Source organism: Topomyia yanbarensis, chromosome 2, assembly GCF_030247195.1.
Source record: "Topomyia yanbarensis strain Yona2022 chromosome 2, ASM3024719v1, whole genome shotgun sequence".
Lineage (NCBI taxonomy): Eukaryota > Metazoa > Arthropoda > Insecta > Diptera > Culicidae > Topomyia > Topomyia yanbarensis.
Window position 1 is genome coordinate 330,029,849 of NC_080671.1, and position 25,429 is coordinate 330,055,277.

General features: G+C 38.3%; 1 protein-coding gene across 3 annotated transcripts in view; it reads left to right on the forward strand.

Moving 5' to 3' along the window:
• The first annotated feature begins 1,072 nt into the window (after positions 1–1,072).
• The window catches only part of LOC131683884 (putative tricarboxylate transport protein, mitochondrial), a 29,360-nt gene continuing 5,003 nt past the window's right edge, over positions 1,073–25,429 (forward strand). The window contains exon 1 of one of the 3 annotated variants that reach the window (XM_058966258.1): positions 1,073–1,348. The gene's annotated coding sequence lies outside the window, so the exon portion shown is untranslated. Of the gene's footprint in view, positions 1,349–10,772; positions 10,957–25,429 lie in introns of those variants that run through there. The other 2 variants (XM_058966257.1, XM_058966259.1) reach the window with 2 other exon arrangements.

Here is a 25,429-nt window from a genome sequence, read left to right on the forward strand (position 1 = left end):
TAAGTACTATGAAAATAAATATTTTACATTAAGTAGTATAGTCCTACGTGTACAGGTCGTGCAACTCCATAGGGCTGCCCCTTGTAGTTTTTTTCTTTAAAACTCGACAAACATATGATTGTGGCGTACAAGCCAACTATCAAAATTCACTTTGAGAGGAAATTCCGGACAAACTGTTACTTGCCAATCACAGCTGCTGATAGTAAACAAAAGAAAAAAAGCTTTCTCTTTCTTTAACTGCTGTGAACTGCGTTTGACCAATGACTTATGCGCCCTAATAAAGTTTGTATCCTAAATGGTTTGATGTAATACAAGAACATCATTCGTAAAAAGCACAAAAATTTCGTACGATTGCCTGTGATGTGGTTGTGGCATTGGTCAATTTAACATGAACTAATAGGTTAAAAAATGTTCAATTTAATGTGAAACTCAGTTTAATAAACTGTAGAATACTAAACGATGCGAATGATTTATGTTTATTTCTACTTCCTACATGATCAGTTTCTCCTTCTATAATGGATCGATTTCATGAAATAGAGAATACTACGGATAATTTAAAGCTACGTGCAATATTACAAAACACTCGCCATCGATTTTAAAAGTTTTGCTGGACTTCTACCTAACGCTAAAATCGTGTCGTAAGATCTGGCCACTCCCCTTTGTGTCAGTTTGTCTGCCCTTATTAGTATGAACATTATAAACACATTACACGAATACACAGAAACTACGCAACATCATCCGATGTGAGGCGCATTCATTTTTATGCTAAAGCACGCTTGTACCACAAGCGCCTCGTTCGGTTAGGGGGTGGTTCAAGATAATCAGAAAAGGTTGCATTAATTTGAACTAACAGTCGGTTTCATTGAAGTATTCGATTTTTTTTTAAATTTAAAAGTCTAGTACCCATTGTGGGTACAACAATTTAAAAAAATTTTGATCATGCTTCCAATGAATTTCTCACAAGCCCATGACCCTATCAATCTATGCGTCTTGTTGGTGGTTGTTCGTATTTCGTGACGTTATAGCATGCAGCGTCAAAGCAGACACGTCGGGTTGGCGATCGGCACCAAACCTGAAGCCCACCGACTAGTAGGCGTATTCGTGAATTATGGAGTGGAGGCAAAAAATTCGTCGGAGCTTGTCTGCTAACATCGAAATAGATGTTGTGTAACTCTTACTTTTGGACTTACTATCTGTAGCGAAAAAGTGTTGTTGTAAAGTGTTTTGCTAGTTTTATCGTGTAAAGTGGTTGCGAAAACACAAATAATTTACACTGGTCTTGAAGTGGGGTGAAATATTTAAGCTCTTCGCAACATTTTCGACACCAGAGCATACAACAGCATACAAGGTGGGTAATTAATGACTACTTAACAAGCTAAGTGTTTCTTATCGCTGAAAGTGAAAGGATTATTCCGAGCTAATAGTGCCTCGTAAATCGATATCCCTCATTACATACCGAAAACATGAGGTCTTCCAGACATAAACATATAACCGTGTTTTGGTTTTAAAACATTACAACAGCATTAGTCAGATACTGGAGTCTCACTAATACAGGGAAGCACTCCGTAAATAGTGATGTGACAGTGCGTTCAGTGGGTTCGATTATGTTAGACATGAAATGTATTAGAAGTGTATGGTACAAAGGCGTTGTGAAAGAGGTAAACCATTACACGGATTACCGGCGTTTATGTTTCTGTATTGTTTGAAAACACTGAACAGTTAGAAGACTGGTCATCTCCGAATAAAATTAATTTTTTTTTCACTATGCTTTATTTCTCCTTAGGACCGATTTCTTTACCCTCGCTTAACTTTTAAACCAGGTCAACAGTATGTTTAAACCTGGCGTAAGCGTTAAGCGAGGGTGAAGAATTAGGCCCTTAGTAAAAAAGAATTGTACAGTTTTTATTTTTTCTCCACTAAGAAGAAAACTGTATTAAACCACATTTGCGCGTTAAACTTAGACACAAAACTTATAACTAAATTAATTATGGAATTTGCGTTTCGACTTCGTCTTATCAGAATCCTACTCAAATTTTGTTACAGGACCAAGCTAGCGGTTTGCAATAATTTTCTCCTTGGCGGAGAAAAATAGATTTAACGTATTTTTTCCACTAAGGAGCAATATAGTACAGTACATACTGCTTTGGCTTGCTAAGTCAAACCAAGTTTCGGCATCATTAATTAAAACTCCATTTCTTGTGGAACTTGACGGGGGACTCGGAGTTTGCTCAGAAATACAGTGTTTTCATTTTTAGAGTCAGCGTCAATCTGGTGCTAGCTTAGTCCTGTCACTAAGTTAGTATCGGATTCTGATGAGACCAAGTCATTACAGCATTTAACATGATGTCATGTAATGCCGGGGAATACGTTGCCAAAAATGCAGTTTTTCAGACATTTTTTTCGAATGAGCTTAAATTTTGCTTAGGGCTTTTTCGATGTGCTATAACTGTAAATTAGACCAACACATTTAGGAGATATTTTTTCGGTTTGTGAATTGGTGATTACCCATCAGTAAACCAATCCATCTGCACCGATACTTAGGATAGGGTAGAAAATGTTGATGTAATACCTACTTAAGGAAGGTCACCGAGGTCCATAAGTATTACGGAGTTGAAGGACAGGTATAGATCTACGATTCACCAAAAGCAGGCAATGCGACCACGAATAGAATGTGTTTTATGTGATGGGATGATTAATCTTTTAGTACACGTATACTCAGAGCAATAAGATATTTAGTTAGGGGAATTATGGTTAAAACCGACACCTTAAGCTTAACACTTTTTCTAAGTTGCCAGAAAACCAATAAAATTATAATTTTTATGCAGAATTCTTCTTCAGAAAATTCTTAACAAGACTTAATTTTTTCAGCGCTTCAAAAAATTAATTTCATTAAAAAATATTGGTTGTAAAACTTGGAAAACAAAGTGACTTTTTGTAAGCACTGCGGGTAAAACCGACACCCCATAGGGGTAAGATCGACACCCCCTTTAATTTATTTTCTCTCCACTTTATTAAAATCTTTATCTTTATTAAAAATGAGATATATGCGTGATTAATAAAGTGTGAGTATGTATGATGCAAATATGTGCTTTTTATTGCTTCATCATGTAGTGAGGGGAAGAAAGTTCGAAAGCGTAGTACTATAAATAAGAGTATTTTATGCCATAAGATTATTTATTGATATGAGTATTTCCAAATAATCCTTGCGCACATCATTGCAACCTCCAGTGTCATTTTATTTCATAAGAGAAGATTTTCAAGCGTTCTACGTTCTGCTAATTGGATTCATTCACTTATAAGTGACACACACACTTCTTAGTAAAACTATCTTTTTCAGATTTGATTTTTCGGACTCTGATCATCAACGATCTATTGGAGTATACATAATATCATTGTCTCATTGTGATAAAATTCGTCTATGACAAACCAAGAGAACACTAGAAATTCGGTTTGATGACCTTTTTGCAGAAATAGCAAAAGCTTCGTTAGAATCAGATAAGCAAAAATTCCAATTTTTGATTTTTAAAGAGACTTACAAGAAATAAACACAATAAAAGTATTTCTGAGTATTTCTGCTAATACTATAGTGTTCTAATAGGCTAATTGAAGTGTCACAAAGATCCCCAGTATTTTGAAATGAATCGCAACTATACACAACCATCTTAACAGGGTGTCGGTTTTACCCTAACCATAGGGTGTCGGTTTTACCCCAACAGCGCACATTTTTTTATAAAAGCAATTAAAAATATTGAATTTTTTAAACTCGTCTTCAATGCACCTAGTTGATCATAGGACAGGCCGATAATAATAGGTACTGAAAAATGGGGTGATTTGAAAAGCTTTCGTTCGGTTAAAACCTTAAAATCTACCAACGAAATTTTACATCCAGACGAGTATGAACGCTGCTGTCGAATGTTTTGTTAATTTTTATGACATTCGGCGCACTAACGTAAATCCAATTTTTCTTCAAATGCTCTAAATAAACGTACCAATAATATTGTATCATTATGAAATGAATAAAAAATTGATTTCTAGGAAAAGTTGTGGGGTGTCGGTTTTACCCACAGTGTCGGTTTTTCCCACAATTCCCCTATGTATTTCTTGTGTTTAAACTCTGGATAGCCGGCCATCGAGGGTGATTTACTTTATTCCTAAACTACAAACTGAAATTTATAATCGTTTGAGAATTGGGTGGGTAGACCACAAGATGATCTTGGCTATATGCACGAAAGTCGTTCGCGATCGATTTCCGAAAATTTTAATCGCGGAATTTGATTTCTGGACAGCCGGCCGTCGGGAGTGTTTGCTTCTTATTTATATTGGGAGTGTTGTTTCTACTTTATACTTAGTTCGTGCGACTGCCCTTGGTTGCAATTTCCTTATTGATCTGGACTTACTGATATTACAGAAACCGTCACGCTAAATGAGGAGAAAATGGCTCAATTCAAATTTCTTTTTTCAAATATTTTCACAGGAGAAAACCTAGCAAAAGAGAAAAAAATATTAACCGATGGTTGTGTACAAGCCGAGCATACAAAAGAAAACCAAGAAATAATGTGCCCAAAATATCCATCAACTGTACCGAATGATTCACTCTGCATGACGGACACCCTAGCAGTTTCACGGGCGCGTTGTTTGTGCCCCTCCCTGTCTGCATACGGCCCAGACGATTTTCACTAATGCCACTCCCGCTGCGTGGTAAGGAGCTCTGCATTAGAGGTGAATGGTGGCATAGTTTAGCCCATATTGCACGATAATACAGCTTAGCCAACCACAAAGATATTCAACCGTGACTGCTATCTCGAAAGTTCGTCCAGACAAGCTCAAAATTGTGATATTCTGTCTCCAAACCAAACAAATTACCTTACTTGCTACAAGACTTTTATGAAGGATTACCGCGTATACCTGCCCGCTCACAAAGTTGAGATCGACTGTGTGGTCACCGATATGAGATTATCATGCGTGGGTCTACTGAAGCACGGGTTTGGTTGTTTCAAGGTCTCCTTTCACCGGTGAGCAAATTTTGAATTACCGATTGTCACTGGACGGGACAAAATGGTGTGTCATTTGCATTTCAAACCATATGACCATGCCCCGCGGCCCACGGGTATACAGTGTCCGAGGAATCTGAATAATTCCCTTAAAAATGCTAAAAAAATGACATAGTATCCAAGATTGACTTTCACTTCCCACGTTAGGACCATACTGTGTCTGTTGATATTAATTCAACACAAATAATTAAATAAATAAACAAATAATTAATTAAATAAACAAATAAATAAATAAATAAAGATGGTTACCAATCCATCAGTCCGATCCACCAAATTTCAGAAACATAACCGCTATGAACTATAATACAGCTAAGTTTTTTCTTTCTGCCTTGTGCCATAAACTGTCATCGGAAACTCCAAGTAAGTCGTTTGAGATAATTTTTTTTCAAATTTGGTAAGTAACAATCTCAATCGGTATTTATAGAATTCGGAAAAAATACTATCGCATTCAGTGTTTTGTGATATGCAAGCACTTTAAAACAATTAACATTAAAAATTAACAGTTTCCGTTCCAATTCCACTTTGAAACTCCTGTTGAATCGGTATAAAATACGAATGCTTGCAAACCCGTGATAAAAAGAAAAACCACATAACTCAATCTTCTCACTCTTCAACATCTCTAACTAACCCCACCCTTTAAGTAAACACAAATCAAGATGAGTCCGCCCGTGCTTCAGAAATACCTACAGAAGCATGTTATCAGATGCCTTAGTGATAAAAGCGAAATATGATACAAGTGTGCCAATTACCTCAGGTACCTACAAACCAGTCCAACGCGCATACAACCATCAAAATAATTTATTTTTTCTCAACGCTAACTCGCCAGCAGTACATACACGTCGCATCCAGCAATGTGTTGTACTCAATTCAAAATCAACCCTACCCGAGCAAATGATAAGCCCATAATACCCCTATGCTTTTATAGTGTTTGAAATGGGATCAATCCATGAAAACACCATCGCCATGGTCCGCTAGATTCCACATACAACCATATTTTGGTGTATCTATGGGTTATTGAGACCATTTTATGGTGTTTTGATGGTTGTAAAATTTGTTACGGACCGTATTCATGGCCTTTTTAAGGGGTTGTATGGTGTTTGATCCCATGAGAATTTGCGGGGGACCCACCCACTTTGCCAATCATCGTGTGTAGACGACGTGTCAAATAGCTGTAACTTCAGAATAATTGCAAATAAAACACAATTTCCTACTCGTTTCATTCATATTTTGCACTGGTAAGGTTTTTCCGAGAATAAAATGAAGTTTTTGTTGGAAGCTATAGACTAAGTTTAAAAAAACAAACTGCATCACTTTGCCAGTCCATGAGCTGAATCATAGATGTCGCTTGACTAAGTTTAGCTTTGCCGCAAATCGCCAATTCTCGTTGGTGGCAAATAGGGTGCACGATGAGGTTTGCCAATAGCAAAAAACGGGTGCAAATTTGAACACCAAATTTGAAATTTCATGAAAGCTTGACAAATTATTGAAAGTACAGAAACAAAATTAGTCTAATAGATGGATTATATAATTTCTTTTATAATATGTCAATTAAGTCAAAGTATGAAAATACAAAGTACACTTTTAATGTGTAAAACTTTTCTAACGGTCAAGTTCACATAATTTCGAAAGCATCAATTTTGGAGTTTTAACAACGTCGATGAAGCTTTCCAACATAAAAAACTTTTGATGTAACAACTTTGGTGATTAAATTTCCTAGAAGTAAATATTGATTCATATTCAAAAATAGTAAGAGACTTGGTGTTTTCAGCAAATTTCTAGGTAATGTCATTTCAAACAACTTTGTTGAAAATATGAAGGCTACATGAATGCGATATATCGATCTTTAAGAAGTTTTCCTAAAGCCAGTTCTTTTCAATATTATTTTTATTTTAAGCACAATGAACAGAATGTGAATTATACTGTTTATACACAGCAGATGAGATTTATCAATTGCAGTGGTGATCACCGTGACTTTTTTGTCGGTTCTCATGGTAAAAATGGACAAGTCTGCCTTTGCCGCGAGACATATTGGTAGACTTGAGCGATTCGTAGTAATGCTGCCTAAGCTCGACTCTTGCCAGCAGAAGACAAAAGATTAGTCCGTAATATTTAAAGCCTGTTTCTAATGACCATACCACTTCTAGTTTGCCGATCTGTCACATCCTTGCTCTCAATTGAGTACTATGGCTCCAAATTTTAATAATTTTCCCACCTCAGTAATCTCTAATTGAATGTCGTTAAAAAGTAAAAAATAACATGTGACATATTAGTCGAAATAAAAATAAGGAAAAAAAATGAATGTTCATGAAACTAATTGTGTTTCCAAAAAACTAGTTCCCGAACATATCCATGGCGCTACATTAGAATATTTGGTTGAGTTTTTTTTTGTTGTTCCCCGGACATGTGAAGCTTTTGTTATGATTCTTGTCAATAATTTGGGAATACACCGCCAGCAGTCAAAAGATGTTCATGATTTCAGGAGCTTATTCGCGATTGCTCATCACATTACCGTTCTATTTTATTCAGAAGAATCACATCGCTTTCTTCTAGCAGGGATTTATGTTCATGATTTCAGAATTCTATTTCCAATTTTTGTATTGTCTATTCACGATTGTGTAATTTTTTAGTCATGAGTTGAGTGATTCATGTTCATGATTACAGGATCTTAGTAACGATTTTTGATATTTTAATCACGATTTATGTGATTTATTTGCATGATTTCAGGAAATTTGACATGAGTTTCATAATTGCTATTCACGTTATCGTAATAATTTAGTGACGAATAGAGATTTATGTTTATTTATGTTCAAGATTTCAGGATGTTAGTCACGATTATTTATATTTTTGGCACGAACTCGTGTGTGATTTATGTTCATAATTGCAGAATCTTAGTCAAGATTTTTGTAATTTCAGTTCACATTATCGTGATATTTTATTCTAGAGCTTACTTTCGAATTTAACACGTGGAGGAATGTATCTCGCGTTCATGATGTCAGCAGTTTTATCATGGTATTCGTAATTTCTCTTCGGCTTATTGCGATCTGTTATTTTTTGGTTATTATCGTTTTTATTCTGGGCAACTTGAAAATATGAACTAGATCATAAAAGTGTGATTGATTCGCAGTATCTTGTTCTATGAACTATATCACAAACACGGTTTGTGGTGATCAGCGCAGTTTTCGTTTTCTGTCCAAACATTACACTGAACTTTATCAAATGAATAATGGTCCTAATAGTTTTCTTATATCTACTGTTCGTACCTATTACTGGTCGCTAGCAACTGGATAATTCATAAAAAATTGTATGGAAAAAAGATTCCCTCAATAACACTAGATTTTGAGAAAAAGTTCACGTGAAAATTTCATTAGCGTGTTACATGAAATTGAAAAGAATTAGGGATATCTTCTAAATATCACAAGCACGCAAAATATATCGTAAATCATGCACTAGGAATCATGAACCAGTTCACGAATACATGAATATTTTATGCTTTCGTGAACTATATCACGAGTACGAATGAAAAGTCATGATTATTATAGTAGTAATGATGAATCAGTTCATGAATACATGAATGTTTTATGATTTCGTGAACTATTTCACGTTCACGAATGGTAAGTTGTGACACGAATACATGAATAATGTTTTATGATTTCGTGAACTATTTCACGAGCACGGATATGGGATCGTGACTAATATATTAGAAATCATTAATTAGCTCACGAGGGTTGAATGGATTCATGAATTAAATTTCCTTCCTAGTTTTATTAAACAGCTCATGAGAAACTATCAAGTATATTTTGATTTTGTAAACTAATGTTCCTAAATCTATGAATACCTATCATCATGAGTCAACCTTTGGTTTTATGAATAATGTTCGTAAAGTTGTGAACTAGTTCACGTACAGAAAATCGATTTGGTAATGACGTGAAACCGTGACTGAAGTTCACAAAGCAAAAACAAATACTAGCGTAAAACGGGGTATGTTTGATCACCGTGGTAAATTTGATGAAATAAGACTTTTTCCAGTAACGTTCGATAAAATGATTCCCTTTAACAAAATCACCAAAACAAAATACAAGCCATATTCTAAACATGTTCAGCATCTACCAGCAATGATTATTTCGTCATTTGATGTACCTTTTATGAACACAAATTCCAATTGAAAATGATTAAACTTTGATGTATTCGAGTTTCAATTTGTTCAAACAATTCCTTGTATATTTATGAAATCAATCGACTTGAACTGATCATTTTTTAGAAACAGAGAACATTTTGTCCAATAGTTTATTTAAAAAAATCGAGATTTTTATTTTAAATTATTTGATTTTGACTATTTTCCGGAAAAAGTTCAATCAAAGTCAGCTGTATCCTTTTAGGCAATTTTGTTCTCTCTGGAGACGTCACAATATCGAGCCTTGAAATCGCCTGCAGATATGCGATTTACACAACATTTGGAGCGTTATTTCTCATTTCGATATACACATTTTGCTGATCAAAGTTACCCCGAAAACAACGAATAAAAACACAACAAATTTATTTTATTTTTTTATTGTAAAACGAAATAAATAGCCAAACAGTTTGGACGTTTTTAATCTATGAGTACCAGTACTTGTTTTAAAAATGCAAACAGTTACATCTACCTGAATTGAAGAAAATTATTCGAAAAACTGTAGAAAAATTGATCAATGTTCCCCCGTTTTACAGTAATAAAAGTGTTATGCGAGCATTGCTGAAAGGAAATTGAACTGAATTATAAAACACGTGATTTTTGTTAATGGTCGTGTTTTTGTAACGTAAAAAACGTGGTTGTTCCAGAATTCATGGCTAAATTGTCACGATTAAAGAAACATTTATTGAATCACCAATGCTTATAAGTAGCAGTTGAAAGTTATTTTAACCATTTAAAATTATGACAACCTGAGAAATTTTCACAGGAAACATAACCGCAAGCCTAGTTTTAATTTTATTTTAAAAACTGATCGACTTTGAAAGGGAATGTCCATTTTATAATTTAATAGAAACAAAAACCTTAAAACATTAGGAGAAACAAATATAAAAAATTTGCTTGTGAAACGCGAAAAACTTTTATTCGCCATTGCTCGAAAAAATCGTGTGTTGAAAAAAATGTGAACATTCCTACAAGACCATTACCATCTCCATCCAGCACTTGCGAAACGTTCTACGCAACCACACATTCCAGATTTAACTTACTACTGTTCCTTTCTGTATGAATTTGCGAATCATGCCATCATCCATACGTGTTCCACGATCACACGCATTCATTCAGCAAAGAATAAACACGTGCTCAATACACCGACAAGAATACGCGAAGTAATATCGCGCCACCACGCCGTTACACAGTGGATTCGAGCAATATTTTAAGTGGTCAGAGTTGTATTGGTTCATCTTTCCAATCGATGCGGTAGTAGTACAAATCACTCGAGACCTGATAACTAATCTTTGCTCTGAACGAATCGGGTTACTAATGCGACCATAGAAAATCTATTCCTATACCCATGTTCATTGTGTGCCGCGGTATTGACTATCTTCCAGACATGGCAAATTTAATTGTGATTAGGGGTACGCCGAGAAGAGGTGAAACCGATTCACACAATTTTATTAGCTTCGTGGTGTACGTTTGGCGTCAGCCAAGCGAACGAAAGTAAGGCAGCGCGCACAAACCAAAACACGCGCTCGGAAGTCCGTCGCATGGTCGTCGACCAGTCATTCACAGGCTGCTCCATTAGTTGGACGTAACCGCGACGGCAGTTAGTGTCTCAGCAGGCCATCGGGCTACTCGGTTGCTTCGTGTCATACTCATTATCAAAGCCTACCTCTGCAACCTCACGCACCTTCCCGGAGAAAGGTGAACAACATTTAGCCACCAGGTCAGGTTCTTCTTCGCGTAAGTGACTAAACAAATTTTCCCTCCGCTCACCTGGTTTGGTGTAATTAGACTCAACTTCTATTTGTGTGAGGGTGTGCGATTGTTTGGCGTGTAATGTGACGTCTGCAGCACTGTTTGTTAGTTTACAAAACCACAAGAGAGAAAAAAACAACTCCAAAGCGCTAAGGTCACTAAACAGCTTATTGATTATTATACAATACGGATCGGCAACCGAAGCAGATCGGTTGTTACATAACAGTTCGACTGACGATGCCCCTGAAACGTACCGTATGCCGGTAGTGCATCCTGCAGCGTATTTCATGTTACTAATAGTCCACAAGTGGTTTTCACCCGCGCTGAACAGGTTCTGTTGCCGAGCAACCATCAGCACCGCGATTCGCGAAAGGACAGTCAGATTTAAGTGTCTAATCAAAGTTCAATTTCGGTGCGCTGCCGTTGCCTGAGTTCGAGTTGTAATTCTTGCAAGCAATATGTACAAATAGCGAGAGATTGCTGGGTGCCCTTCAAAACATTTCCGATAAGGCGTTATGCATTAGTTGTAATCATAAACAGTGACGCTTGTGCGCGGTAGATGTATGGATTAGGGATGTCTTATGACATTGTACGTGCGGGTCATGGATTGAGATTAAAATGTAAGGTCATTGCACACTTGTTCAGAGCGACATTTCAGCAGGAAATTATATTGCACTATGTTTCCACAGCCGTATTGAGGAAGACAAAAATGTTACACCTCAAACTGTTAGTTATAGATATATGGTGTTTCCAGAAAAATGTAGTGGTACTTTTTGGTAATTTTTGATGATATTTAAATTAGGGTAATCCTTTTGGTAACGAGGTCCAGAGTATTAAGTTTTTAGATATGTGAAATTTTCCTTTTCAATGTTGTACAAAAATTACAAAAACTCATTGGATCAACTCTGAGCTTGAGCTTGTGCGACCACCAGTGCAGTAAAATTTCATTTCATTCAATCGAAACTGAATGAACGCAGCCAATCAGTAGTCTACGGTAGCATTCATATTCATTTAACGCATCAGTTGCTGTTGATCTGAAGCTCGGTTCATGGCTCTTCATTCACCGTCGCTTTCAAATGAGTCGCAGTTCATGTTCAACCTCCTTCGTTTGATCCTCTCAAATGAATAGATCCGCTTTCAATTTACCCAGTGAGCACCAGTCAAATGCGATACGGGTAAACCTAAGACAAAAAGAGACAACTGGCTTCGTATTTTTGGTTTTCTTTTTTTTTCTTTTCTTGTGTCCTGCTGCATAATTGATGACTGAAAACTGTATGAAGCCAATTTCTTCGTCATATTTAGATAGGGTGGATATTAGAGTGACAGGAAAAAATGACCCCTATCGGCCCACCCCTGATTAGATTCCACCAGGAGTACTTGCACCAAATTTGAAGCAAATCGGACAAGTCTAGCTACCGGACCAACGTTCCTGAACTCGCATTTTTGCCGCTAGGTGGCATTGTATGTATCGTATTATCACTGTAAGTAAAAGTAAGAAAGATAATTTAATTGTCTACAACTTTGCCGAAGACTGCTAGTGTATTCGGCTTTGTTAAAGAAGTTATTAAACTTTTACTGAAGTGATGTTTGAGTCAGTTTTGCATGGGGCCTAGCAGTGCATGGTTGTGTACCAGTACTCGATTCGCGCGAACTAAACATTTTTGTGAAATAACCATAAGATTTAGCTCTATGGTATGTTCAGAAAAATTGTAGTAAATAATACGAGCCATGTTTTGGTTAGATCATTTTAGTTCCACATTTTACCACATAGAGGGCGCTAGCACTAACTTTTCAGCGGAAAGAGATAGAAATTAGGTGTCTTCTAGAAAGTTGTAGAACAGGCATTTTGCAATAATTCTTCCGAACATCGTGATATTCTATTTCTCTTCTATGAAAAGTTCACGTTGGCGCCCTCTATGCGGTCACATTTGGAAGTAAAATTTTTCAACCAAAACATAACTCGTATTATGTCCTATAATTCTTCTGAACATACTATTGGGCTAAACCTATCGATTATTTCACAAAAATTCATAGTTCGTAGGAATCGAGTACTGATACATAACCATGCACTGCTAGGCCCCATGCAAAACTGACTCAGACATCACTTCGTTAAAAGTTTAATAACTTCTTTTAGCAAAGCCGGATTCACTAGCAGTCTTCGACAAAGTTGTAGACAATTAAATTATCTTTCTTATTCTCACTTACAGTGATAATACGATACATGCAGTGTAAATTGTCGAAAAATCCCATGCAAACTTCAGGCACGTTGGTCCGGTAGCTAGACTTGTCCGATTTGCTTCAAATTTGGTGCAAGTATTCTATGCAAGTAGTGGTGCAAGTAGTATAATTCATTATTTTTCTGGGCAGTCTAGTGGATATACCAATAGTATCATACTTAAGCAAATTCGCAAAAAAAAAATCGATGAATAGACCTATGGGCAATGTTAATACTTTAAACGAAAGCTTTCAATCCCTACTTCATGGGAAAAATATAAAGATGGTTTATTAACCGATTTATGTATTCAAAACCACTTGTACCACTATAGGAACACATGTACTAATAGTGGTGCAATCGCTAATTTCGGTTTCTATTGTTGCAAATCTCATTGAAGTCTTATGGAACTTGCAACTATAGGTACATTAGATCAACTATAGGTGCAAGGGAGCTCAAAATTCAAAGAAAATCAAGTTTTTAAATAGTTATTTGCGCAAATTTTAAGGATAACAGTTTTATTATCGCATAATTTTAGTGCGATGAATCGATAAAAAAATATATTTTGATGGTTGGTCCCTTAGTTAGGCGTATAACCCACTACTGCAACTATTGGTACACCTCAACTATAGGAGCACCCATCCTATGTTGCTTTAACACAAATAACAACGACCGTTTTATTAACACATATTTCGCTAAATTTCATCTGATACTAAGCAATCCAACATTTTTATTACATACTACATGTTTCTAGAAAATTTGGCCAGCTTTATTCAGAAAAGAAAATGAAAAGAAAATAGCTGTATTACATATTCCATTTTAGCAATAAAATCGACAGTTTCATACGATTATGGTAACATACTGCGGATATCATATTTCTTTTTCGAAATTTCTTAATTTCGCCAGATTTCAGACAAAAAATAATGAATCTGGTAATAACAGCTTGTTGGAACTAATTGCAATGAAATACGTTATTTGGTAGTACGTCCATCTCTATTCAATTTTTGTTGCAAATTTGATTCTGATGAATAGGCTATTATGCTGGCCAAATTTGCTAGAAACATGTAGTATGTGATAAAAATGTTGGATTGATTAGTACCAAATAAATTTTGGGGAAATGTATGATAATAAAAATTATAGATAATGATAAGAAAATTATAGAAACATATCTAAATATGATAAATAAATTGGCTACGCTGCCAATCTCGCAAGCCACATAAAGTAATCTGTCAACAATTATTTAGTAGGGCACAAGAAAGGCAAGAAAACCAAAAAAATATGAAATCAATTATCTCCAAGATGAAGAGAAAGAAAGGCGGTACCATTTGTCATTTTTGAGTGTATTAGTTTTATACTTGTAAAATTAAGCATGGCCGCCGGGCCCCTGGTAGTAAACATAAACATCCTGACGAACATCCCGATTCTTTGGCGCACGGTGAAAAGAGAGAAAAGACCAGGTTTACCCTCGGATCTTCCGATTCGATTATACTGTTTATCTCGAAACTACACAAAAATTAATTTTAACCAAACCAAAACAAAACTTATATCAACAGAAAAGCCCACTACGTCATTTGTTTATACTTTTCTTCTTCATATCCTCCTGATTTATCGGCTTCATCGTAGCCAAATCGTCGCTGACAAACGCCATTTTGGGGTAAACTGAGTTAGATATGCCACATCACTTGCCCAGGCACGATGAGAAGGGGGGTCAGCCAGCGCAATTGCTCTGGGGCCCGGGTCGTATTTTGGGGCACGCGTTTTTACCCGGAAGATGGGCGAATACGTTCCGTTATTAATATCTTTGTAATTATTTGCCTTATTAAATTGTTATATGATGAAAGTGTAAAATACATTTGTTAAAAAACGGGGGAGGGGAGTTGTCTACTTTGTGTACAAGTTAAAAACGAGTTTTATTGCTTGAATCGACGGAAAGATAACGGTGTACTGTTTACAATCACACTAGGCGGGCTTTTCTTAGTTGCTTTTACACAATGTTTTCCGTGGTGCAGTGTCTTTTTGCAGAACTCGCGCCTAGGAATCTACCATGGGTGCATAACCAGTGTTGTCTGATGAAACGTCCCATTTTCAGTCGATCTACATAAAAGGTTACGTATGAAGGAGTTGGTATGTACGGAAGCATACTCACCACAAGAACAACCTTAGAGACCCGAGGGAAAATGCAGAGTTTCAGCTGTTATGGAAACCATTTCTCCGTATCTTGACATAAATTTGTTAATCACGGTATCGAGGGTGTGTGAAGATAAATCATGTAAGCGCATCTCTCTAGAGCCTTTGTGTATACATACAAGGATGATGTTAACGTGGCAGTTTTCGTTGATGAGCTGCACGTTGTTCCGCGAAACAAACGATTGTGCTTCTTTATGTTTGATATGGTACATTTGTACGGCGGTCACTTTTCCCGGATTGAGTACAATCTGCACGTTTAGTAATTGTTTCACTTCCCGAGTAGCTGGTCTTACAGGACATTTCCAAAAATCAATAGCAATACAATACGTCTGCTGTCGTTTTTGCCGTGCATCTGTAGCGGAACGATTTTTAGTTTCTACTCTGGGCGAGATGAGAAGGTAGATTGACCTTAATTAACCGGTGAATAAAATGGATAATTTTTGTGTTTTATATCACGTTCTAGGAACATTTCTCCTAAAAATGCATTGTGTTGAGATAGAACGGTGATTTTGGGCCTCGCCAAAGATGCGTGTGATGCCTATAAGAACCCAATTATAATGTGCGAAATAAACAAATCAGTTCAGTTGTTTAATTTGCGTCTGATTATTGCGTTCTGTGTCTATATGTTCTCACAGCATATCAAAACCGTTAGACATATCATATTGTTTATTAACAAAACCTGCATAAAATCTAACGGTTTTCTTGGATTCAATATCAGATTTTTTCTTGGATTCAATATCAATATTTCATGTGAATTGAAAAACTTTTTGATTTAATAATTTTAAACGAGAATTTCTAACTGCATCTGCTACCTTCTCATCTTGCTTACAACAAAAGCTAAAAACTGCTCCACCGCTACCAGTAAATAAATCAATCCGTGTGTCGCTTTGTCTGCACAGTAGAAGCAAAATATCGTGTTCCAACCCACTATGTCGAAAAAAATGAGTGAGGATTATAAGTAAATTATAGAATGAGTGACGATTATAAGCAGATTATAAGGCAAAGTACAAATGGAGCTAAAGATGACCAATGTTTACACCCTACAATTTCACCATGTTAGACATAGCGTACCGATTATGTTTCAGAACATCAAACAAAAACGTTTGTTTCGCGAAACGAAATATATCGTTGGATGTGTCAACATGAAGTCAGTACCTCTGTAAAAATAGGTGATTACATAAACGAGATACGAATACACGAGTTAGCACCGTGTACGTCTTATTACGTTGTTAATCGTTATGTTCATCCGAGTACCCGTAAATTGAAAAACTCGTAACTATGGCAATTTTACCCGATTTGGATACCACGGAATAAGAAGCTGTCGAAATTCACCTGTCTGGCACGCTATCTGTGGACGTGGCAATATGAGTCAACCGGAGACTAATAGAAACCACGGACTCTCGAGTTTCCCATGGCTGAAGAGATACTAACTCATGCTGAAGTAGAGGGCTTAGGTTTAAAAGGGCCTGGCAGTAATACAAGCCTTGGGGCCCGATGCGGCTCTCGACGGCGGCCCTGACTTGCCTAAAAAATCTCTACAAAGTGGCGTTTTCAAAATTTTGACATTCTGCTTGGTTACTGAGATATAGCGAGAAACGTGCTAAGAAATTTTTAATTTTTGCTTCAAATGACTGTCTCTGGTAATTGGCTCAAGTTATCATGATGTATAAGATGTTTTTATGTGTAAAACTATCTTAGAAACACAATGGCATAACCATTTTCAATACAAAAATACAAGAATTGTGAGTGAAATGCAGTTTATGTTTTAAACTGGAAATATAGCATATTTGGCAACACTGTAACTAAAAATAACTATTTTTCTAGATTACTATTACTACTCTAGATTTCCTTCAAAATGTATTTCACCAATTGTTTATGGACCAAATGAAGCCAAAAACATGAATAAAAGTTCTTAATTGATAATTTTTTTGGAAGGAAAATTTTCCATGCGCGATTATGACAGGCCATACAAATTTCGTCATCAATACACACCTAAGACACGCGTGAGTGCGACGTTTGTTTAGATTTATTGTAGAAATTCGCAACATAGTCAGTTCGTAATATTTGAGAGATTTATGCAGAATAGATAGAAGCACCAATTGTCTTCTTTGAATTTTTTATACCATTTGTAGGTTTCATGATATTCTATCCCATATTTTAAAAATCGTTTTCCTCGAAATGTGCTAAATGGCGCTTGTCATTAGATAGCACAACAGCAACGAAATGACAACCTTACTCAAGAGAGAAAAAAATGTTCCCACCTGTATCCGTCTTGAGCTGTATCTTAGCTTTTACCGTGTATGTATTTTTTATCTTGGTCGAAGTTGTTTTCATGTCAGTGAGTGTTTATTCATATTCATTTGGGTGTGATTCATTGGAATGGTTCACTTCCATAAACTGAGACCGTGCTAACGTGAGGTTGGTGTTCAATAGAATCTAATGTCGTTATCACTCAAGGCAGAAACTAACTCAGTTTCAGACCTAATTGTTGTCAAACCGTTTGTTTGAAGTCAGTTTCGAACCTAGGTTATGCGCCACTGAATTGAAAACCGTATGTATCTCTGGGTACCTGACCCCCAGGAGACTCATTACTCATGCTTAAAATACGTTTTAGGAATATCGTAATGGCGAATAACAAGACAATGTCTAAAATTATAGGGTAGCTCGGGGCTAGTTGGCGGTTGGGGTAAGTTGGCGGAATACGCTTTTCTCCGTTTCTATAAGACATATAGCGCTGCCTCTCCTTGTGTACCTCAAGTAATGTGAAACACAATATCTAATGTGTTTTTATTGCAAAACATTTTGTTTTGCAGAAGTTGTGGGTGATATTGTGTTTTCGAGCTTTGTACTTTGTACAGCGCTGTTCGAATCTATTGAAAAGACAATCACCATATTTCATACGGACCACTGATGTAAATTTCCGTTTGATTGCTTATTTTCTGGTATTTCGCCAACCTACCCCATTTTTGCGTCAAATATTTTTATTTTTATCTCTAGAAATGGAGACAACGTATCAAAAATTTTAATAAAATTCTGAAATGTTGCCAACAGTCTGTCCTTTCATGCATCGTGTTATATTTTGCAAGATCTACCAAAATCAAAGTGGTAAAAAATGAAAACTGAAAGCACCGCAAACTAGTCCCGGTCTCCTTTACATACTATTCAGCTAAATCCAACCATTTTCTGGCAAAACAAATAAATTCGTGAATATCGACTTCTGAGCCACCACCATGCGAGGCTAGTTGCCGTGCGAAACAAACTCAGACACCACTTCGTCAAAAAACCAATATCTATTTGCAGTCTTCGACAAAGTTGTCTCGCTAGTCGTGATAACCTGTTGTATACAGTGCTATCCAGCGGTGAAAACACGACAAGGCTTTCTTCATGTGAATTGCCAAAGCGTCAAACCGAAAGTCGCCATCTTGGTTTTCAGAATGGTGTCAAAAATCGATCTCTAGCATCGTAAATAGATTAGGTTATAGAGAATTCTGCATTTTTCACAATAAATAAGGTACTGATAACCGACCATGTTTGGGTGCCGACAATCGATTTTAGTAACCTTTTTTTGAAAACTGATCAAAAACATTGTGGTGAACATTTCGGTGGCATTCAATTTTTTAATCACAAAGCCGAATTAATGCACTACGTAAATATTCTATGCTCATACTTTTACGATCGATTTGTTTCTTTCTGTAACACCAATCAAATCAACTTTTGAGTAGATTTTTATCTGCTCAAAAAAGATTTTGGTTGTAGAACAGAACACACGAGTCTGTTTGATTCAGCAATCGGCACAAAAATATCGTGCTAATATAACACACAAATAATGTTTGTCTGGATGACCATGTCTGCTTTCTGTCAAAAGTTACGTCGGGGTGCCGACAACCGACCAGTCCCGGCAACCAACCATCTTCCCATTAGAAAAACTCTAGAAAGAGAACTACGGAGAGAAAAACAGCGTTTTTGGCAACATATGCCTGGGTATTGTATGGCAACACGTCCAATGTTATAAGGATAGGAAGTGTATGATTGGATTCGTGTTTTGACAGCTAAACCCGAATCCAATCGATCCAAAATGGAGTCTCCGCAGTTCTCTTTCTGGATTTTTTCTACTTTCTCCTACACAAAATCTAAAAGTTGCAATAAATGAAGTATAGAGTCTTGTTTTTGTCGCTTCTTACGACATGAAAGCAGGAAAAACTAATTTACTAATTTATTACTTTTTAACGAATTCAATTAACTAGAGATTACTAAGTAGGAAAAATTATGAAAACTTTGGGGGTGGGGGTGGCGTAGTTGGTAAATCGATTGCCTTGTACGCAGCGCACCTGGGTTCGATTCCCGACCCCGCACATAGGGTTAGAAATTTTTCATAAGAGATTTTTCTAACCCGAAGAGGCGAATGACCTTAAGGTTAAAACCTCTATAATCAAAAATAAAAAAAAAGTTATGAAAATTTTAGAGCCATAATACTCAAGTGAGAGCAAAGGATATGAAATATACAGATCGGAAAACTAGAAGTGGCAGGGTCATTAGAAACAGGCTTCATTCTGATTCTTCGATGCGAGAACAATAAAATCGGATGTTCAGTGGTAATGAGCGAGCGTTCTATGACCAAATCAGTCTACCGGATATCGGCGATGTCACTAGCTTTCGAACCAGTAGGCCCCTGTACAACATCGCAAAGGGTAACCGTGGCTAAGGTACGAGGAGGAATGGGCAGGCGAAGAATTTGACGAGATGTCAACTGTCTCCGTCGAAACCAACGATGTACACGAGGCTAGACCGTACCGGTCTCTTGGACTAGAGGATGTCCAAAAGTTTTGGTACAAGAAGCTGACCGTTGTACATTCTACGATGGCTGCATGTTTCAACAGGGCGTTACGCGAACCACGCTTATTGCCGGATCTCATCACCTGTGTTACCACAATTTTCCCCCCAAGGACAGCAAGACGTCCAACCCCTCAAAGTAAAGACCAATTACCTGTCTAGCAAGTCTACACAAGATCCAGAGCACATCATCACCTGCAAAAATCAAGCCATCAACGATGCAATCATTGTTGGGCAAGTAGTGTGTAACCAACTTAACCCTAGGTTCGACAATATCCATTACAAAAAGGCAACGACTCTTTGCTCATCAAGGTATTGGACATAAATAAAGTTGATCCTGTAGTCGTAAGGGTCCTGCTACAGGTGATGGCGAGGTAGTCGACAAAACTGTTGCTCAGAATAGGAGAAGACGTGTTGCGATCTGGAACAGACCGCATCTTGACGGAGCCATTCTAAGGCGATTCGTTTAACCCGCTTTGGTTTTGTTTGTCGAAGAACCCACTCAATAGGACACTCAGAAACGGACATGGCTATCAGATAAGGAAGAAATGATCCATATCTTCTACATGGACGATCTTATGCTGACTCGACGGAACGACCAAGTGTAGACAGTAAACTAATCGAAAGGATTAGTGGCGACATTCGCATGGAGTTTGGTGTAAAGAAATACCGATCTGTTCAGGTACTATTAGGACGATTAGTCGACACTGTTAGCTACAAAATCGACGAAGACGAGACGATTCGGGACATGATTCGTGGCGAATCGTTTAAATATCTCAGATTCCGGCCGCTTCTCGGGATTCACCACACCGACATCAAGCCTGAGCCTCGAGATAAGTTTTTGAGTCAAGTGAATTGTGTCTTGAAGTCTTTCGTGAACGCGGGAAATAAGGCAATGAACATATTTGCCATCCCCGTGATGACCTACAGTTTCGGCGTAATCAAGCCGAACTGACCTAGAACATCTTGAGAGAAGATTGAACAAGGCGTTCAGTCAAGCAGGTATGCGACATACTCAGTCGACGCTGAAGATTCATATTGCCACGTTATGAAGGGAGACATGGAATAGTCGGCATCCAGGCACTATGAGTAGCGCAGGTGCCACGACTGCTAGAATACTTTGTGAAAAATGCCAACCAACATGAAGTATATCAAGCAGTTTGTGCTGTGGATCGCACTTCACCTAGCACATGCGAAGTACAACCTTAACCGTCCGGACGTCGCGCTTATGGCCCACTGAACGAGCAGCCGCTGGTGCACTAAGACGAGTTCGCTAGATTTTCAGAGCAGCGTGCACTAGCGCGACAGCCGCAAGGTTAACTGCTATCTGCAGACTGCGGGAGGGAAGATTGTCGAGTGGAAGCAGAAAATTGTGCACGGTACCCACTCCCACAAATTGGAGCAGCCGTACGTCGACAAGGCTGCATCGAAACTGTGGCTCAAGCTCTTTTTAGTAATCGAGACCGACATGATAGCCATCCGATACAGGATAATGCCGACGAGGAATGGCAGGGGGAATGTTTGGCACTAAGACGTCGAGAATATATGCCGGACATGTCATTCGCCCTATCATCGACCACATTATGGTAGGTTGCCGCGTCCTAGCCAACGCAGCCTATGCCGAGCATCACAACAGCGTTATTAATGGGATTTTCGATTGATTGACACCGATGTAGTGGAGTGCACTGAAACTGCACCATTTTTGCACTTTCTAGCAGAAGTGCAGAAAACTGGGTATGTTCCATTGACACTTCTGCTAGAAAGTGCAAAACCAGTGCACTCCACTACACCGGTGCAGATTATTAGAAAATTCCATAAGATTTTGCACCAGCAATGGCCGATGCAACATGGTCTTTTGGATGAGATTGTGCCATACTACTGGAGGCATTGAAATTGTATTAGGAGCTGGCTGCTATCCAGAAGGCGGTGTTACTCAGTACCGGCGCATGAACATCACTTACTGATAGTATTTTTAAATGAACCCTCTCATAGAGCAGTTTCAGATTCATTTCTGAGCAGGTTTCACTAGCCAGTATCAGTGAAATCCGCTCTCAGGGTGATCTGAGAGAGTTCACTCTAAAACGCTATGAATTTTACCAATCTTTTAAACCAAATAAAAAAAGATTTTTAGGGCTCACACCCGATTTGTCCTACCCGACCTGTCAGCGCTTTGACCCAATTTTGTCATCCTCATTTGAAAATCCGTCTGATGATCTCTAGCAGAAAAAGCAATTCCGATTCGAATAAATCGTTTCTTGAGTATATTTTTGTAAAATATTCAGAAAGAAAAATTATTTTTTTTTAATTTGACACTGGAACACAAAGTTGCAAGTTCGACATCGTAGCGCTGCAGGAATAGTGTTCGAAGGGGTCTACGGTGCGGATCTTTTGCGGGAACCACACCATATGAGCTGCGGTAATACAAACAAGCTGGAAACAGCAATCATGGTGGTGAGAAAATTCGAAAGCGCGTAATCGGACAGTGACCGCTCAACGACAGAATGTTCCGGTTGAGGATCAAGGCTCGATTCTTCAACATCAGCATAATAAATGTGCATAACTCCCACATCGATAGCGATGACGACAAAGATGAATTTTATGCGCAGCTAGAGCGTGAATGCGATCGCTGCCCAAATAATGACGTCAAGATCGTCATCGACGACGTTAACGTTCAAGTTGGCCAGGAGGTGGAATTCAGACTGGTTATGGGAAGGTTCAGTGCCCAGCAAACCAGCAAACGAACGAGACCGGCTCAAGATTCATCGACTTCGCCACCTCCACGAGCATGAGTGAGACAGACGTCGCGACGGCCTACGCGCAGCATCTCGAAACAGCGCTGCCAAGGTAAGAGGAGTTCACTGAAGCGCAACTCATGGACTTCGGAAACAGAACGAAAACAGCCACAAGAAACGCTGTGGAGAGCGTCCTGGAATACGTTGGTTTGGAATCTGCAACTGTAGCTGAAAGACTTTGATTTTCATGGCCAATGAAGTCTAAATGTTGCATTTTCAAATGCATGAATTCGCTTAACCATTCTTTCAATCGAATAATTTTCTAAGGATGAAGCAAAGGTAATAAATTTATTTCCCAAAAACAACTGAAACAAAACCATTCGTCGTTATTTCCAACAAGTTTACGTACTTTTCTGTTGCTGTCGTTCTTCATTCGACGCTCATCTTCTGCAGTCACGGTCTTGACCTGCGGATTTCACTAATTCTTCATTCGACTAATGTCGCTGGAGATTGCGCTTCATCATCGTCCAATACTTCGCTGTTGGACGGAGCTGCGAAAAATTTGGTGGATTCTGCTCCATTGTTGTATCATTGTAGCACACCCTTGCTATAATGGCAGCTGGGTTAGTTTGTGCAAACATAACGATCCATAATGGGACTCAATGAAGGTTTACATCCGTTAGTAGACGAGCTTCCTTTACTTCCGACCTCGTAGTATTATCTGTCACGAAAACGCTGGTTCTCTTGCCACAGGAACAGATCTCTTGCCAAATCATAATTTTTTCGGGATCCAATCGGAGAAAAAAATAATCATAGGATCAATCAAAACACATCCATTGAGTTTCATCAGCACCTGATCGAGCAGCCTGGATTCAGGCCACTGTTTAATGCTCGAGACTTTGGATGGGTTACCTAATTGCTCGGTATTTGCAGTTGGTTAATGTTGACTATGTGTTTGAAGTGTACGGATTCCTGCGCAATTAAAACAGCTACTATCAACTGAGTTCACAAAAACCATGCATTGATTAAAAAGAATGCAATAATTACTAGTAACTTTTTTGGACTCTGATCCAAGTTCTTTCGTATTCTTTTGTCGCGACTAAGATAAGTCGTCTTTTCAATATACACGCCTCTTAAAAATTAGGAAAAAATTGGAGGAAAAGTTTTTGAACGTTAGTAACTTTTATTGTACTGAACGGAATCAGTATATTTAGTATACACTGAAGTCTTTTTATGCGGTTTTTTTAATGCGACTTTTTTATGCGGATTTTCAAAGTTATGCGATTTTTTCTAATGCGGATTTTTAATGATATGCGGTTTTTTATGCGAATTTTCAAAGTTCGCAGCTTCCATTTAATTTCTAGAGCATCACCAGAAGTGACTTTTATCGAAAGATAGATCCTCGTGAATGCACATGCTTAAACAAAAGACATAAAATGTTCATATTTTTATTTTAGATTATAAATTACTAGTCTTTGGGTTAAGGATATGAGAAAATAAAAACAGAAAATGACTGAATACCTTTACCGAATCTCTTATACCATTCGACTCAGTTCGGCGAGATCGGAAAAAAGTCTCTGAGTGTGTATTTTTTTTACTTGGTGATAAAGCTTTTACGCTGACCCGGCACACGTTCAGTAGTTAGACCATACTACCGATTTCGTCCATCGTGGGCCAGAGTGAGGGACTCTGAACAGAGAGGATAAATCTGAATCCTATTCCTCTAAACTCCACCAAGAAGTCCGACATTTGCCTGATCCCCCGGATTCCATTTCAAATGACTACTTTGGGGGGAGGCGTGCTAATGCACTTCACTTGATTCCAGGTCTAGCTGGTCGTGCTAGATTTGCTTCTCTCGTAACCGCCATATCAGTCCTGCACGGCATGATATTCAACATGCCTTCCTCTCTACGTTGACCACTTGGATGCCGTGGTCGATCTGGCGATTCCGGTTGGAGGGTGCCTTCCGGTTCACTGGTGCCCCAACGAACAGGGTCTGTCGCGTTCGGTGCTACTCGGCGTAGTTCCCGACGGTGGAGCTAGCCTACCTCGGCGGAGAGTTCCCCGACGAAAGAATGTCTCCTGCAACCGTTGACGGACACGTTTTTCTTCCATAGATGCAGTCCGGCAGAATGCCGAGGTCAATTCAGCGATTCCCGGTGGAGGATTGCGTCCGGTTTACTGGTGCCCCGATGATTCAAGCCGGTGATTCGCTACGGACTACTCGGAATGGTCCCCGACGGTGGATCTTTCCTACTCCGACGAAGAGTTCCCCGTCAGTGGAAGATCTTCCAAAACCGATACTACCCGGGCAGATGCCGAGGTCGGTCCTGCAATTCTGGGTGGAGGGTGACTTCCAGTTGACAGGGGCCCCGACGAGTAGCTGCCGGAGCTACTTGCCGATCTATTCGAGCTAGTCCCCGGCGGTGGGCCTAGTCTACTCCGACGGAGAAATTTCCCGACGTTGAAATTTCTCTCGAAATCGTTATCTCGATGC